This window comes from Bactrocera dorsalis, chromosome 2, assembly GCF_023373825.1.
Source record: "Bactrocera dorsalis isolate Fly_Bdor chromosome 2, ASM2337382v1, whole genome shotgun sequence".
Lineage (NCBI taxonomy): Eukaryota > Metazoa > Arthropoda > Insecta > Diptera > Tephritidae > Bactrocera > Bactrocera dorsalis.
The window spans coordinates 14,011,255-14,027,864 of record NC_064304.1 but is presented as its reverse complement, the minus strand read 5'-3'; the positions used below and the strand labels follow the sequence as shown (position 1 = coordinate 14,027,864).

Sequence of the window (16,610 nt, the reverse complement as noted above, 5' to 3'; positions counted from 1 at the left end):
AGGAGCGCAAATATCTTACCTAAAATTTTTGTGAAGCAAAATGCTAAGGCAGCTTTGCTTCACATATGGCCCAGATAATCATTAATTATATGTATATAGTGTAAGCATTATAAACTACATATCCACACTTCTCCACATACATACATATGTAAGTGCTCATTTAAAAGCTGCACTGAAGACACATACACATGTACATATGTAAATATGTATTCACGCCCCATTAGTCGGAATATTGACAACAACGTATGTGAAGAACAGCGCGAATTTAAGCAAAAAAGTAAAAGAAAACGAAAATTCAAAAAAAAAAAAATAAAAACAAAAAAAAGTAATTGAAAAACACAAAAAAAAACCAAAAAATAGATTACGAATCGCGCGCGCTGCCAAAAGCACAATCAACGCCCTTTGTGTTGGCGACCAACAATTGCGGCATGCACGTTGCATGTCGCCTCCACCTTCCGTCGGCAGCAGCCTCCCAAAGTCACGCTTTGCTGCATTTGCACGCTGCTTCACTTTGCCCATTCTGCCTTTACCATGCATTATTATTTAGCTTTATTTCGCAGTTGTTGTTGTGGTTGTTGCCTTCTTTGGCGCGGCGCGTGCTTGCGTTTGCCTTTTCGGTTTTCCGTGGGCTTTCGTCTGTCTTTGTGGTCGCTGCAATCTGCAGCGCGCTCGCCATTCTACTGCTGCCGCTTGGCAAATTGTCGTCGTTGCTGCCGCCGGCGTCGCTTCACTTGCCGTCGAACAGCGCGTAGCGGCAGCACATTGCCGCCATTATGGCATGCCGTCGCCGCTTTGTGGCTCCCCATTTCGCGCTTCGCGGTGTTTGTGGTTGTTAGTTGCCATGTGCAGCTATATATGTGTGTGTGTGTGTATTTGTATATTCGTGCATGTGCAGCTTGCATTGCAGCACGGATTATTGCTGCTTTCGCGTTCTGCTTTAATAATTTTAAAATTCACAAAGAGCTTTCGTCGTCATTGCCGGTGCCGTCGTCTTCGCCGGCTTGACTGTACGGCGAGCGAGAGCAAGGCACGTTTTGGCTCTCAACTCCAGCGCCGGCAGCAATTTTTCATTTACCGACGTTTGCGCATGTATACTGCAGCGCCCACTCACACACGCACACATACCTTATTCTTTTGTATGTGTGTGTGTGATTGTATGAGTTGCGGTGTTGTTTTAACAGCATTGCCAACACAACTGCCGGCGCTTTTTGGCGGTTCGCCATTTTTCTACACTTGCAATTGCGCCGGAAGGCGGTTTCTTGATTATATACACTTGCATACATATGTATGCATGTATGTATGTCCATATTCATATATTTAGTGGGCATGAGCAGAAGTTGAGTGGTCTTGTTCGAATAAAACATGTTTTTGGCCATGTAAAGTGGAAAATTCACGTGTAATGCATTTTTATGCTTGAATGTAGGTATGTATGTGTGTACGCTGATTAAGTTTCAGTTGGCCTTCAGAGTGTTTAAGCCACCTGACTGAGGAAAATTTGTACAAAACTGGATTGCTCTCTCTAAAACTATATTTCACAGCGAACTTTTTATTATTTATTATTTTTATCTATTATTATTGTTCCAACCAAAGACGCGCAGGAGATCCAAAGTGGCAGGAATCAGTATTCGGAAATATCTTAATGCATGTATTTTGGTCGTTAAGAAAATATTTTCATATTTTCTAATCGTCCATTCCGATTACGTAGTCCCTACTCGTAACCCGCGGAAACATCTGATGTAAACGGAATTGTTTGGATATTTTCTATGTAAAAAAATTTCTTCATTTGATGTGGCCCAAAGGCGGCCACTCCTGCTTCATGGTTTTTTCGAATTTGCCACTTTTCTTCAAAAAAAAAAATCGAAGGAAATTAAAGTGAACCTTAAGAGTTAAAAAAATCAGATTTTGTTTCACTAATCAAAATAGTCCATATAAGATATTTAAAAAAGTTGAGTGTTACCCTTAAACGATTTTTTTTATTATTTTTAATTTTTTGTGTTATAGATTTAAGTTTCTCACTTAATAAATATCACTCAAAATACTGAAAAAACTCTCGAAGCTCAACTATTAATCAAGCTTTAATTCAACTAGATTTATCACAAAAATGTTTGCTTGTGATTCTTGCGCTGTCACGTGCTGTTATTACAGCTTACAAACATGCATATCTTCAATCAAAACTTGTTCATGGTTTTCATTGAAATCACCGAGTCACATACATATATTTCACTCAATTTGCTTGTCAGCCTGCATTAAAATGCCAAATTTTTTCGCCATTCTTCCAAAATACAAAAGAAATTATTTTCCTAGACAGCTATCCGTGGTAATCAATATCAAGCACTGTAGTCGTAGGCCTTTCGAATTGCAATCTTTGCACATATTTATGCCAGAAACTGTGTAAAGTGCACATGCAGACACACATTCTTTGCTGCACTTGTACTCTGGTAAGACTGGTAAGTCAGACAGGCAGCCTCTGCATTGCGCACTGCACATACAGCTCCATCAACATCATGAGTCCTGACGGCATTTCATTCTATGTCATTTTGTTTTTGCACACATTTCCTTTTCGATTGTCATGGCTCTTCGCCAATTTCGCAATGCAGCAAATTGTCAAAAGAATGCAGAGGATACGAAAAGCAAATACATTATTTACAAGACTAAAGTGCGCACACGACACGTGTTTGACCCGCTTACAGTGGACACACGCCGCCAGTAAGCCGGTACTCTCTTGTGCTCAACGGTCCGTTTGTCTATAGAGGCAAGGCGCTGCGGTGCGGTGGCGCAGTGCAGCCGACACGTTTCCACGGCTGTCGTACTAGAAATTTTAATTATTTATTGAGACTTTTTTATAGTATTTTTTAAATCTTTGTGTTGAAATCTGTATAAAAAAACAAAACATGTATAAATATATAAACTTTTATAAAACATTACAAACTTTCAATATAGTTTTTTTATAAAAAAAATACATAATTAAATAAAAAAAATGGAAACATTAAAATTTTTTTTAAGTTAAAAAAATTTAAAAATTTAAAAATTAAATTTAAAAATTTAAAAATTAAATTTTTATTTAATAAAAATTTTTATAATTTTTTTTTTAATTTTAAATTATTTTTTTAAATTAAAAAAAATTAAAAAAAAAAATTATTTTATAAAAAACAATTTTTATAAGAAAGAAACAATTTTTATAAAAAAAAAATTATTTTTAAAATGTAAAACAATAATTAAAAAAAACTCTTTCCACTTTTAATTACAAAAAAATAAAAATTGTTTTTCTGTAATGAAAATAGTTTTGTAAAAATTAATTATCAAAATTAAATTAAAATCCCTTTTTTTGTGTTGATTTATTAGGTGAGTTGTTAACACAAATGTAAAAATGTATTTTTATTATTTTTAGTATATTTTTGATTATATTATACCTTACTGCCAATAGTACTTTAGTTATTTTTAAGCTTGATTTTCTGCTTAAATCTGGTTATTCTTTTAAAACCTACAAACCAAATTTGTGTTTCTTTATAAAAATAATTCATTAAATTTTTGATTAAGAATTAAAGCCATGAAAATTCACCATAGTCACAAAACCAAAAATTTTTCCACTTTAAATTTAAACCTGAAATAGCTGTGGCTCCCTGCGGACAACAGCAGTGTCACACGAACATATCCTTAAGCTAATAAGTTCGAGCTCGTTATAAATAACTGCATAATATTGCATTTAGCCACTGCAGCAACAGTACCTGCTGCCTGTCTGCCAGCATAGCATGGCTATTACCATAAATCACTAGGATATTCGAGCAATGCACCGGTGAATAGTCAACGACACGCCATCCGGCCACCCAATATACTCATATATACACCACACATACATACATGCATATGGTGCTTACATACACCATCCACAAGCAGCCCACAGCTCCATGCTCCAAATGGTAATTATACTATGTCACCGAGTGGCACCTCTGCTGCGGTGCCTGCTGTCGACTGCGGCAAGCGTTATCGAATCCATAAATATTTTCACCCCAACGATTAAACAGAGATTTTTTCATAGTCAAATATGTACCCACACACACACACTCCCAAACAGATGCATAATATTTATGGTGACTGGGCATATCGGTGTTATTCAATGTTGTTATCCTTGCAAGCCAAATGCAGAAAAATGGCAAAAGCAACAATAACAAAAGCTTAAGTTAAGACTGCATATTTGTGTGTGTGTGTGCACTCAAAAATCGATATTCAAGTTACACGTTGCATAGCAGCAGTCAGTGCAAGCGGTGGCACCTTTCACACATACATAAAATATATATTTTGTGTGTGTGTTTTCGTATAAGCATGCTCATCCCACCTATCCTCGCTCTACATCAGCGACACCCCGTTTTTGGCGCGCCCAACTTTTTTCCAGCAACAAATTGCTGTGCCGGTGTTTCCATGGCAATTGTTGTTGCTATTATTGTTTTTCCTTATTTATTGTATTGTTGTCTCGTCTATACTCGTTGTATTGCTTCATTCCGGAAATATTTGTCCGCCGGAATACCTAACATAGCGCGCCCGGGCTCAGCCAACACCCATTCTTCACGTGGCACAACGCGACTCGACTCGACTCGTCCGTCAAAGCCGACTGACGAAGCGCCAAACTGCTGTCGTCAAGGATTTATTTGTTGATGTCGTGGCGCAATCGTTTGCATATGTACATGTGTATGTATGTGTGTGTGTGTCTAACGTCTATGGGCCCCAACAACACTGCAAGTGTCTATAAACAACAAACGCTGTAAATGACAGTGAGAATGTTGACTGGTGTGTTGCTGTTGGTGTTGCGTGGCGTCTGCCTTGAAAGAATGCCAGGCGTCTTGCGCGAAATATTGTTGTTGTTCCGGTAGCATTTTTCAAAGTTTATTTACATGCTAAACATACAAGTATATTTATATTTATTCTTTTCTGCTGGCATTTGGACTGTAGTCGTCATTTTTGCTTTGATGTTTACTTCGTCGTGCTTGGTAAGGACAATCGAAGTCAAAGCCTTGCTACCGAACTTCCTGGTTGTCCAGACCAAAAAAAAAAAAAAACAACAACAACAGGGAAAAGCAATAGCGGAATATGTGTGTATATGCAAACTAATTGAACTCGAGACGCGTCTGCGCAGTACTGATTCACGCTTTTGTGTTTTATTTTGATTTGATTTTTCCAAATTCGATATTTTTTTGAATTCCTTGAAACTTTTCGCTACATTTTTATATGAATTATTCAGTGCGCGCCTAAAATTACACGGGTTTTTCATTCTAACTTTCATATAGGGTCATATACCCATACAAAACTTTATGTACAAAATTGTCAAATTCGCATATTTAAAAAAATAGGAATTTTTAGATTTAATTTTATTTTGTTGTAATTTTAGATTTCTCGATTATTCCGATTAATCAATTTATCGATTTTTCTGAAAATTAAATTTATCGATATTTTTTGAAAACTGCGTTTACAAAATTATCGTTCGTGAATTTTCTGATATTTCTACATTTTCAAAGTTGCAATTATTTCTTAATAATTTCATTACGATAATTACCGATACATTTTGATAAAAATTTAAATTCAAATTAATTTTTGTGCAAAATATTTTAATAATCATTTAATTAATGTTTAATAAGCTTGTTTAAAATTTTCCTTTGTGTTCATCGATAACGAAGTCGTAAAGCATATAATCGATTATTTTTTATTTATCGATAACAAAATTTATTGATTAAAAAAAACAGTAATAACTCAGAATAATATTTCATTTCAATGAAAAAATAATAATTTAAAAATAATATTGCTTATATCAAAAATTATATAACCGATTGTTATATGTCGATAATTGTCGATAACAAAATTTCTATATTAAAAAAAACTTTATTACTAAGGACTATATTTTTTATTCTAATAAAATAATTTTTATTTTATAGATAACATGTTTTTAACTTATCGATAACGAGTTAATAGTTTTAAAACAAAATTTATTATAAAAAATTATGTTTTTTTGGTATTAAAAAAATATATTTCACAATTAACAAAGTTTAAAAAAATTAAAATTTTAAAATAATTTTATACCCAATTGTACACCAAACATATGAAGTCTATTACAAAAAACCATCACTTTTGAACGCAATGCTTTTCAAATATAAATTTGATTAATATTTGATTAAATATTGATATTAATTTTTTTTATAAAGAGTTTCAAACCTGATACAAGACACCATCAAGTCTGATGTCGAATTTTCACCAGATAAAAATTCCCGAAATTTTTGGCCACCTCCTACACATTACAATTCAAATATATTAACAAGCTTTTATCTATCTCTACACAAGTGTAATTTGTTGTCACAACAAAAAAATGCCACCCTTAAAAATTATGAAGCTATTTTCGGCTGCGAAGTTGTCTGCATTCGCCGGCAGTGCAAATATGTGAGTAAACGACACCCCAACAATGCGGTGAACTTGTTTTGCTAATAAAAATACGCAACAGTGTATGTGTGTGAATGCATGTGTATGCATTTTCGCCATTACAAAGCCGCTTCGAGGGTGTGTCTTGCAACACTTGCGCCCACTCGTGTGTTTTTTGCGTTTATATGAGCTTTGTACGTGAATGCTGACGCTGTTATTGTTGCTTTTGTTGCAAGGATAACAGCAGACACAAAAACAACACTGTCAAGATAAAAATAAACACAGCTAGTTTTTTGTTGGTGTGGGTGTTGTTGTTATGTTGGTGGTAACAACACGAAAATTATTGAGGTAGCCGAACAAATGTTTGGCAATAAATATAATACATTCACACATACATATCTATATACAAATATACAAACATATGTACGTATCTGCCTGAGCAGGCACAGTGAAATGCAAAGTGCATAGAATTGAAAATTAATAGGTTGGCGGGTATTTTTGAGATATTTGCACTTATTTATTTTAATTTTATGATTTTTTTTTTTAATTTTTTAAATCAATATTTTTTCAAAACTTTTTTTAAAATTTTTTTTTTTTCAAAATTTTTTTATATATTTTTTGTGTTGAAATTTGGTTTGTCGAACATTGTGCGGTTAAGCCAACACCGTTGGCGCTGTAAAAGTGCATTTCGTTCCAAACCAACAAAGCGCACATTCTTGTTGGTGGTGGTGCCACATGCCACACTGTGTATTCCCAGGCATCGATTCAATTACTTGAACATTGTTAATTTACATGATTGCCATTTTGAGCTTGACTTGTTGTTGTTGCCAGCCAAGCCATTTTGTTTGCATTGTTTAACCCCATTTACACATTTCCTCTTTGACAATTTCGCATTTGCATAGACACGGCTAGTGGCGCTTGTGGGGCATGCCAGCTATGCTGCAGGTGTATATGTGCGTGTGTGTGTGCAATTTTGACATTTCCAAAAGCATTGCGCCGAGAGTCGAGTAAACAAACTAGCAAACAAACAGCCAGACAGCCGGCACTTGCAATTCTGCAAACACATACATATCAACTTCTGCAAACGTTGGCGAATCCGAGCTTTTGCCATTTCGCTATTTTACTTTCGCACACATACATATGTATGTATGTAAATATGAACGTTTGTTATAGCATTGCTCTTTTGGGTTATTGGCAACGCTTCGTTGCGCTCTACAATCTGCAATTCTGCTCCGCCCTTGCACCGGTAATGGCAGCATAGCTTCCTATCGAGCGGAAGTGCCTATGCGGTGGCTATAAATTTAGTGGCATTCCAGCGCACAGACACATGCATACAGTGCACACTTATTGCACTCACAGGCAGCACTAACTGGAAACAACAATCAGCTTGGTTGCTTGCCAAAATTCCGGCAATTTATGGGTCACAGCGGTCGATGTACTAAGTTACAGCCCAAACGTTGAATCAACTATTTCGAAAAAAAATTATTTCCAATAATTCTGAAATAGTTTACAGCATTTGTTTTTCAATTTTTTTGTCTGAAAAATTCTGAAAAACTCATAACTGCTCTAATTAAAATGCCATTTGAAGTGATAAAATTAAAAAAAAATAAAAAAAAAAAATCTGTCAGTTTCTGTTTGGAAACGCTGCACCAAAGTGAAAAATTTTCAAAAATTAGTTTAACCTTGAAACGAAAAATATACCGTTATGGTCTGTACATGAATTTCACAGCTTATACAAATATTGAAGGCAAATTTAAAAAAAAAAATTTAAAAAAAATATAAATAAAATTTTTTTATAAAAAAATAAAATAAAAATATTTCAAAATTTATAAACATCTCGCAAACAGCTAAGTTGGCATACATTATATAATATTAAAACTTAATAGTGTCGAAATGGGCCATATTAAATCCTTTATACCACTTAAATACATACATACTTGTACATATGTATGTATATCAGATATTACCCAATAAAATTTCATAATTCAAATGAAATTGGAAAGTAATTTTTCATATTTTTCTCATCAATTTTTATATTTTTTCTCGATAATTTAAAATAAATATTATTATATTTTTTTTATTTTAATTATTTTTACTTTAACGAAATAAAATATTTTCTCTTTCAAAATATTGAATTTCTTTCTTAAAATAATAAATTTTACACATTTTTTTCTAAGTGTATGATACATATATACATAAGTATGTAATCATCCTTGACTGTCACAGCTGACAAAATAGTTGTGTTGTGGTTTCATTTGCGGTTATAATTGCATACACCATAATATATATGTATAAGCCTATGTACCGTAAAGTCACCGCGAAAGTGTGTGCTGCTGCGCAATTTGCGCTAGCTTATATAGCTATTAATGCACTTAAATATCCACAAACACATCTATATTATACATACATACGAGTATGTCTTCTTGGACAATGCGGTGTTTTAATAAAATTTCGCAAAATCCCCAACAGACACATAGCACACTGTTATAATGCTTCGGGCAGCCCTATTGGGCTTGGCGCAATTGTTATTTTCCATTCTATTGTGATTTTGTGCAAGTATGTGTGTATATGTACATATATATACATATGTAGGTAGATATATAGATACAGAGATGTATATTTACCGCCATGCCAAAACGATGCGTTGCAATATTTTGCATTCCCGCACTCCCCGCATTTTCTGCATATATTTACTTAATACATTTAAATGTGTGTGTGTGTGCGTGTGCGTGTACTTTGAGTCATGTTTTGAATAATTAATGAATGAAATTGCTACTGGCAAAGCTTGCAACGTGTGTCCATGTAAACTGTCAAGCTTCATTGCACTTACACTCTTATACACACGTACATAATATATTTATATGCAGTTGCATACACAAGTAGAATGCACTTTTGTGGCATAAAATGGATTTAAATTGCAGTTGCAAACATTTTATGCGCAAAGTTTTTGGAAAAGCGCAAAGTAGCACACTGCGGTTATCCACATGGAAGATTTAGTGAATTTCACTAAATTCACGCTTTAAAGACCTTGAGCATTTAACTAATAATAGATGTGTGTATGCGTGGAATGTGTGTTATGGCCCAGAAGGAATATACAATATGTATGTATGTATATGTACGCAAGTATGCTTTTGTCTATATTTTAGCGGGAAGAAGAAAAGTTAGTGGGAAAAGTTCAGTTTGATAAAAAAAAATGTACAAAAATATTTTCTGTAAAATTAAAAAAAAAATTAAAATTTTATGGCGAAGGAGATGAATATAATATATGGTATATATATCATTTACATATATAGTATAACTATATACATACATATGTATATAATTCGACTCAAAAATATTTAATTTGCTAGGATACGAAATAAAAAAAACCTGTTCTCAAGAAAAATATTTCGAATGATATGCTATTTCATAATTATATAACACCTTTCTCTCTGGTTTACACTATTTCACCATCTATTTTGAATCAGACTTCTGTTTGATTAATGGTATTTGCGCCAAAATGTAGGCAACACTTAAGCAAATATTTGATATTCACAACTCTATTTCAATAACTAACAAAAGATCAAAAGAAGGAAACGGCTTATATTTTTAAAATTTAAAGAATAATGAAATAACAAATAAAGAAAAAATGCAAAATATAAGAATAATAAGGAATAATAAAAGTTTGTTAAAAACAATTAAAATATAATAATATATAAAAAAATTACATAAATAATAAAAATATAGATAACGAATAAAAAATGCAAAATATTAGAAAATAAAAAAAAAATTATAAAAAATTTATTTAAAAAAATAGAAATATAATAAAATGTATAAAAAATTAAATTTTTTCAATAACCAAAAAATAATAATACATTTTTTTAATATTAAAAATAAATATTAAAAAAAAAATCAGTGTGGTTATTTTTTTCAATAACAATCCCATAAATTAACATATAATTTTTTTAAATTGATATTCTCTAACTTTTATTATATTATTTCCTTTTGTATTTTTAAGCAGTTAATAAATTCTAGACATCATTTATGTATATTGTGTAATATAATTTCTGTCTAAAGAAAAATCAATTAGTCATGTATATATATATATAATATATCAATTAATCATATATATATATGTATGAATATATACAGCGCTATTTTGTCAAAATTATAACTCAAGTATCGCGTTAGCGGTTGATTAATGTTTCAAAATTTGCTCAAAATATTTACTTTTCCATTTCAAATTGAAATATTAACTCCAAAACAATCCATTAATAATTTTAAATATATTAATTATTATCTTTTAAAAAGAATAATTATAAGCAATGTTCGAAGCATTTTATATTTTTTATAATATATAATATATTATATATTGTTAAAAATTATGAAATTCCTGTTGGAACATTCTTCACAATTATTATTGTTGAAAGATAATAATTAATTTATGTATGTACATATATACATATGTATAAGCATTTAAGTCTATATGCATCGTTCACTTTGGCTGCCGTGCGAAATGCCATTTATTTTGCATCTACAACACCATTTTATTACCTTTTCTTGGCGCTATTTTTAATATTTCTCACCCGTCGCAATGGAGGTAGCTGATAAAAATAAAAGAACACAACAAAAACGATAATCTGTATGAACTTCAATGTCAACCAAACAGGGATATATAATAATACACACATATGTATATATATGTATGTATATTAAAAATATCTATTATATATTTTGTATACATATATAATATAAATATGCATATGTTCTCCTAATATTTAAAAAATACTGTCATTTCTTATTCCCTTTCTAACAATAATTGTTTACGCTTTTATTTCTTTTTTAATTTAATTAATGTAATACATTACGCAATCTCTTTTGACAATGCTTCTACTCAGCATACAACTGTCTTTTTATTAACAATTTATTATAGTTTGCTATTATTTTGGTGTTTTATTTTCAAAAATTAATAGCGAATTGCTCACTTTGCACAAACTATAAGCTATATGTACATATACATATGTATATTGTATTATACATGAGAATATATGTCTATATGTACATATACATATATGTACATACATAAGTGTTCATTTAGTTTGTTGCAAGTTTTATTTGGCAAGTAGCATATTGCTACAATAAGATGCAAAAACCAAAAAAAAAATATTTTCGAATTTTATTTGAGTTTGCAAATTTGAATATGCTTTGGCTCATTTGTGTGCAAACACGTGCGAAGTTTGTTCGCATTCCTTTTTGTTGCTGTATTTTGTTGTATTTATTTATTCATTCCCCACTACTTTGTCTTCTTTGCAGTAGATACGGCACATATAATATATGTATATGTGTGTATGTATGTATGTGTTGTGTATTAAAAGAGAACTTCTAACGAGCTGATCAAAAAAAGGTTTTGCATATTTTATGCGCGCTGTCAACAACAAAGAAAGCCAATTGAATTCTTTGACAGATAAATTAGTCATGAAAAAACGTTTGCCAACTTTTGCAGCGTACGAAATAGTCAAATGTGTGTCGAGCAAACATTTTGACTAGTTTTAGAATGTACAAACATATAGTACATACACACATATGTAAATACTATATGTTTATGAGCGTTGCTCTCTGATTTGAATATCTTATCGCTTCATCGCTACAGCAATTTTACATACATATAAAAAAGACATATCCACAAAAGAACAAACAGAGCAAAAAAATAAGCGTACCCGTTAGCTGATCATTGTGTTTTTTGTTTCTTGAGAGTTCTCTACATTGAAATTTGCACATTCTATCTGAGCAGAAATAAAATAAATGCAAACATACATATGTACATATTATGTGAAACGTGAATTCGCATAAGCTGTGCTAGCACAATTATACTAAAAGCAAGCGGAAGAGGGGCAAAAGAACGAGCCGTGAAGCTTAGATACACACTCTATGTATTTTAGCAACATTTGTTGAACATTGTTTGAACCCACTCACCGCAAAAATTCGCAAAAATACAAAAGTAAAAAGGAAAGTGCAAAAAAATGCTACAAAAATAACACACAAAAAATTAAAAAAGCAGCAAAGAAAAAAAATCAAATTAAACAATAAGTAAATATAAATAAAATGGCCAAACTCGTAAAAAGTGCACGTATATACATATATACATATGTACATATGTATGTGAGCTTGTTGTATACGTTGCGGAACAAGCTGCGGCGACAGTTGGCACTTTTCTATTATTCGTGTTTGCACAAAGCTGTTAAATTCTATGGCTAGCAAGCTAGCAAACATCGTTCTACCTCCATTTATTTCGACATTTAAGTAAAATATGTATATATTCATAAAAATATATTTATATACATATACATGCATGCTTGCCATACAGTTGGTTTGCCAAGTAATGATACACGATTGTTGTTTGTTGAAAAAAATATGTAAACAAAATAATAAAAAATAATCATAAGATAAAACATTAATGCCAAATTATAAAAATTACATTATTAAATAAAAAAATAAAGTAAAATAAAAAAAAATATTTGCATTTATTTTATTTCTGCTCAAATAGAATATGCAAATTTTAATGTAGAGAACTCTCGAGAAAAAAAATATAATGATAATATTAAAATCAAAAATATATAAAAAAATATTAAAAATTGAAAACAAAAAATCATAACATTAAGAATTACATGGCGAATTATAAAAATTAAATAGTTGAACCAAAAAAATAAAGTAAAATGTTAAAAAATCCAAATTCAATGTATAAAAATATAAAAAGATATAAATTTCATTAGCAAAAATATAAGAAATATAAAAACAACAATAAATAATCATAACATTAATAATTAAATAATTAATCAAAAACATACTTAATTAAATATATAAAAATAAATAAAATATAAATTTCATTAACAAAAAAATTAAAAAATAAAATAAAATCATAATGTTAAAAATGCTAAATTATAAAAATTAAAACGTTAAACCATAAAATATTTAAAAAATAGGTAATTAAAAATACAAGGATATAAAAAATATATCAATTTCGTTAGCAAAAAAATTAAAAAAACAATGATAGGAAAAAATAATCAAAAATAAAAAAATAAATATATAACCATGAAAAAGCACCCTTTGTATTTTACAAATATTTAGAATTAAAAAAAAAATACAACTAAAACCAAAAATAAATTAATAAAATATGTACCATTATTCGTTGCACCTACAGTACGTTTGATATGCTATATATTTACACGTTACTCAAATGGCAGCAGCGTGTTCACGCGTCGCTTTGGCTACACATCAAAAACTAATTGCCAGTATATTTGTATAACTAATGCCCCTTCATACATGCCCACACACAAAAACCCGCTTGTCATATACATAAAGCAGCTGATTAAGATTTTTTCAAAAAATTATTTATGTGGTCTAAATTTATTTGCACCGCTAACCCAGTTTAAACACGTTTACTAAAAAAAAAACAGAAATATTTTTTTTCGCGAAATTCGCTTTCATGCTGCAGAGCACTGAATAGTGTGCTGTTTCTACCTGGCAACTCAGAACGCTGATTCTTGTTATCTTCCAACTGGTACGTAACAACTTAATCAGTTACGTTTGTACAGTTAGTTATTTGTGACATATGTACATATACAAATTTATCAATTACGTTTGCTTTGTACGGTTATCTATATATATAGATATGTATGTATATATATGTATGTATTGAAGACGTCATTCATCTAAATATTTATCATATTTGGGAAAGAAGTTCAGTGTCCCTTTCATTAACGATGTCGGATCTTAAGTAATTTATATCAAATATTGCTTGTTCTAAGAAAAAATTAAAGAAAAATGTGAAATTAAAAAAAAAAATGAAGAAAAATTCAATAAAACCCTCAAAAAATATTTCCCTTTTTTATTATATTTTAAATAACAAAAATGAGGAACACCTATCTTGACTAATCAAATTTATATTGCTTTGAAATGTTCCTGAAAATATTAGATATATGAATATAAAAAATTACTTTTTAAGCATTCCATATCAAGAAGTTTATTTTTAAGTTTTTTTATGAAAAGTAATTCGTTTCCAGTATTTTCTAAAAAATCGAAAATAAGATTTTTATTGCTTACAATTCGCTATATCATATTTTATATGTAAGAGTTAATAAATACTCTCAAATATAACTAATATATAACTATTTTATTACCAAAAACTAAATTTTAATACTCAAATTTAACCGACATATAACCATTTTCTAACCAAAACCCAAATTTTTTTACCGAAACTTAACCAATTTATAACCAGTTTATAACCAAAACTCAAAATTTTCTTCATGTAAGTGGCTTCTATTATATCGTTTTTCCTTCGCCTGTAAATTTATGAAAAGTAATGTTACATTATTTTGCATTTCATGTGACGACACTAATACATGCGTGCAAATTAAATGCATTGTGTGCTTTATGTACACAATTTCATACTTAATTAAAGAGATTAACACTTCTTTTGTTTACAAAAGTTGTCTGCTTGTGAACTTCTTATCAGTTGCATTTTAGAACTGTGCTACAACAACATTGCTCCGACTTTATTATACTAAATACAAGCTAACTGCTCAAGGCTATAATCTCTGTAGCTTATGTTTGCCCTATAGATTAAAAATACAACAACAAATCACCAAAAGAGTAATAAAAAATAATACATGTCTGTTCTAATTGAGTCAGAAAAGTAGGGAAATAAATAGAAAAGTGGAGAATAGTCGCGAAAGTGTTTAGCGTTGTTTTTATACTCCACTCGAAAAAGGGGCGAACTGGTATAATAGGGTGGCAATAATACTTGTACAAATAAAAATATGTATATGAATATGAGTTTGTTTGTATGCATGACTTATACGATATAAAAATAAAAGTAATTAATCACCATTTCTAAAGTAGGAAGCTGTGCGCCAAATGCTTAGAAACGTGTGTATTATTTGTATGTAAGTTTATACCAAAAAGGTCATACAAGAAAAATTACTTCACAATTTTAATAAAAAATACTTTATATACATATATCCACTTATTTATATACATATGCATACATACACATGTGTGATATATTTGTAAGCTTCATAGCCTTTACGTCTAAAGTTCATACATATCTGTATATACTATATACATATGTATACGCACGTGTAAAATTCAGCCGGCTGCCGGTCATTAGCTAGCAAGACAAAGGAATTTGCAAAATAAAGCCTGCGAAAAAGCGTTGGCATGAATGGCAGTATGATATTGGTGAATCGAACAAGCAGCTGCGCTAATAGCACGCTTTGTGTGCGTGTGTGTATGTATGGGTGCGTGGGTGGAACGTAGTGTTGGTGGCGTATACGCAACACAGTGCAGCTGGTGTTTCTCATTGCCGGTCAGTCTATTGAGCTTATTGTGCTCGAGAGCATAGAAAAATGCTAATACATTTGTATGTTTTGTACTATTCCACACACACACAGATACATGCACCTATCAGCTGCCGGCACGCACTCTACTTGTTACGTATATATGTACATATTGTATATATACATACTATGTATGCTCAACAAACATAAGCGATCACTGCGCGTTCATTAGCAGAGCGTCACACACTCATTATTACCGGCAAACGCACGCACAATGAAATTAGAAGCAACAAAAGCAAACGCACAATAAAGAAATAAGTGGCAACCCAACGTCTGCCGGCCGGTGTCAACGCACTTTGTACGCGCAATTTTCGCGAATTTGCCAAATTTATCATTTTTGTTATTCGCTTTGCGTTTTTTTCTTTTGTTTTGTTAACTATTTTCTATGCGCAGCGTCAACATGTGCTCACGCACGCGCGCTCTCTCTCACTCTCTCTCACAGTCTTTATCTCTATACGCAGAGCTAGTCAAATAGTCAATAGTGCGAATTGCATCAGTGTGTGTGTGTTGGCGAAATTTGCACTTCTGCCTTGTTGCTAGCAAATTTTTGCAAATTGCGAATTTGTGCGAAACGCACAGAATGTGCGTCGATGCGTACGTCAACCTATTTAGCGTTCATTGAACTCCGCTCTAGGTAAATTTTACCAGCGTTTCCGCAATCTTGCGGCGTTTACGCATAGCTAGACGCACGTCGATCAACAATCACTAATGTTATAGTTTGCTGCGCAGACAGAGAGAGAGTGTGTGAAAGGTGGGAGGCCGGCTTACAGCGTATTTGTGTTTAGTAGGTGACGGAGAGCGCTTTGCCGGCGTGCGTGGATTCGCAAGTGGTTGATC

The 16,610-nt window shown here is 31.5% G+C and overlaps 1 protein-coding gene across 16 annotated transcripts in view; it reads left to right on the top strand.

Annotated features, from left to right (window-relative positions):
- Positions 1-16,610, top strand: part of LOC105227630 (heterogeneous nuclear ribonucleoprotein R) — a 148,355-nt gene that overhangs the window by 91,808 nt on the left and 39,937 nt on the right. The window lies entirely within an intron of this gene.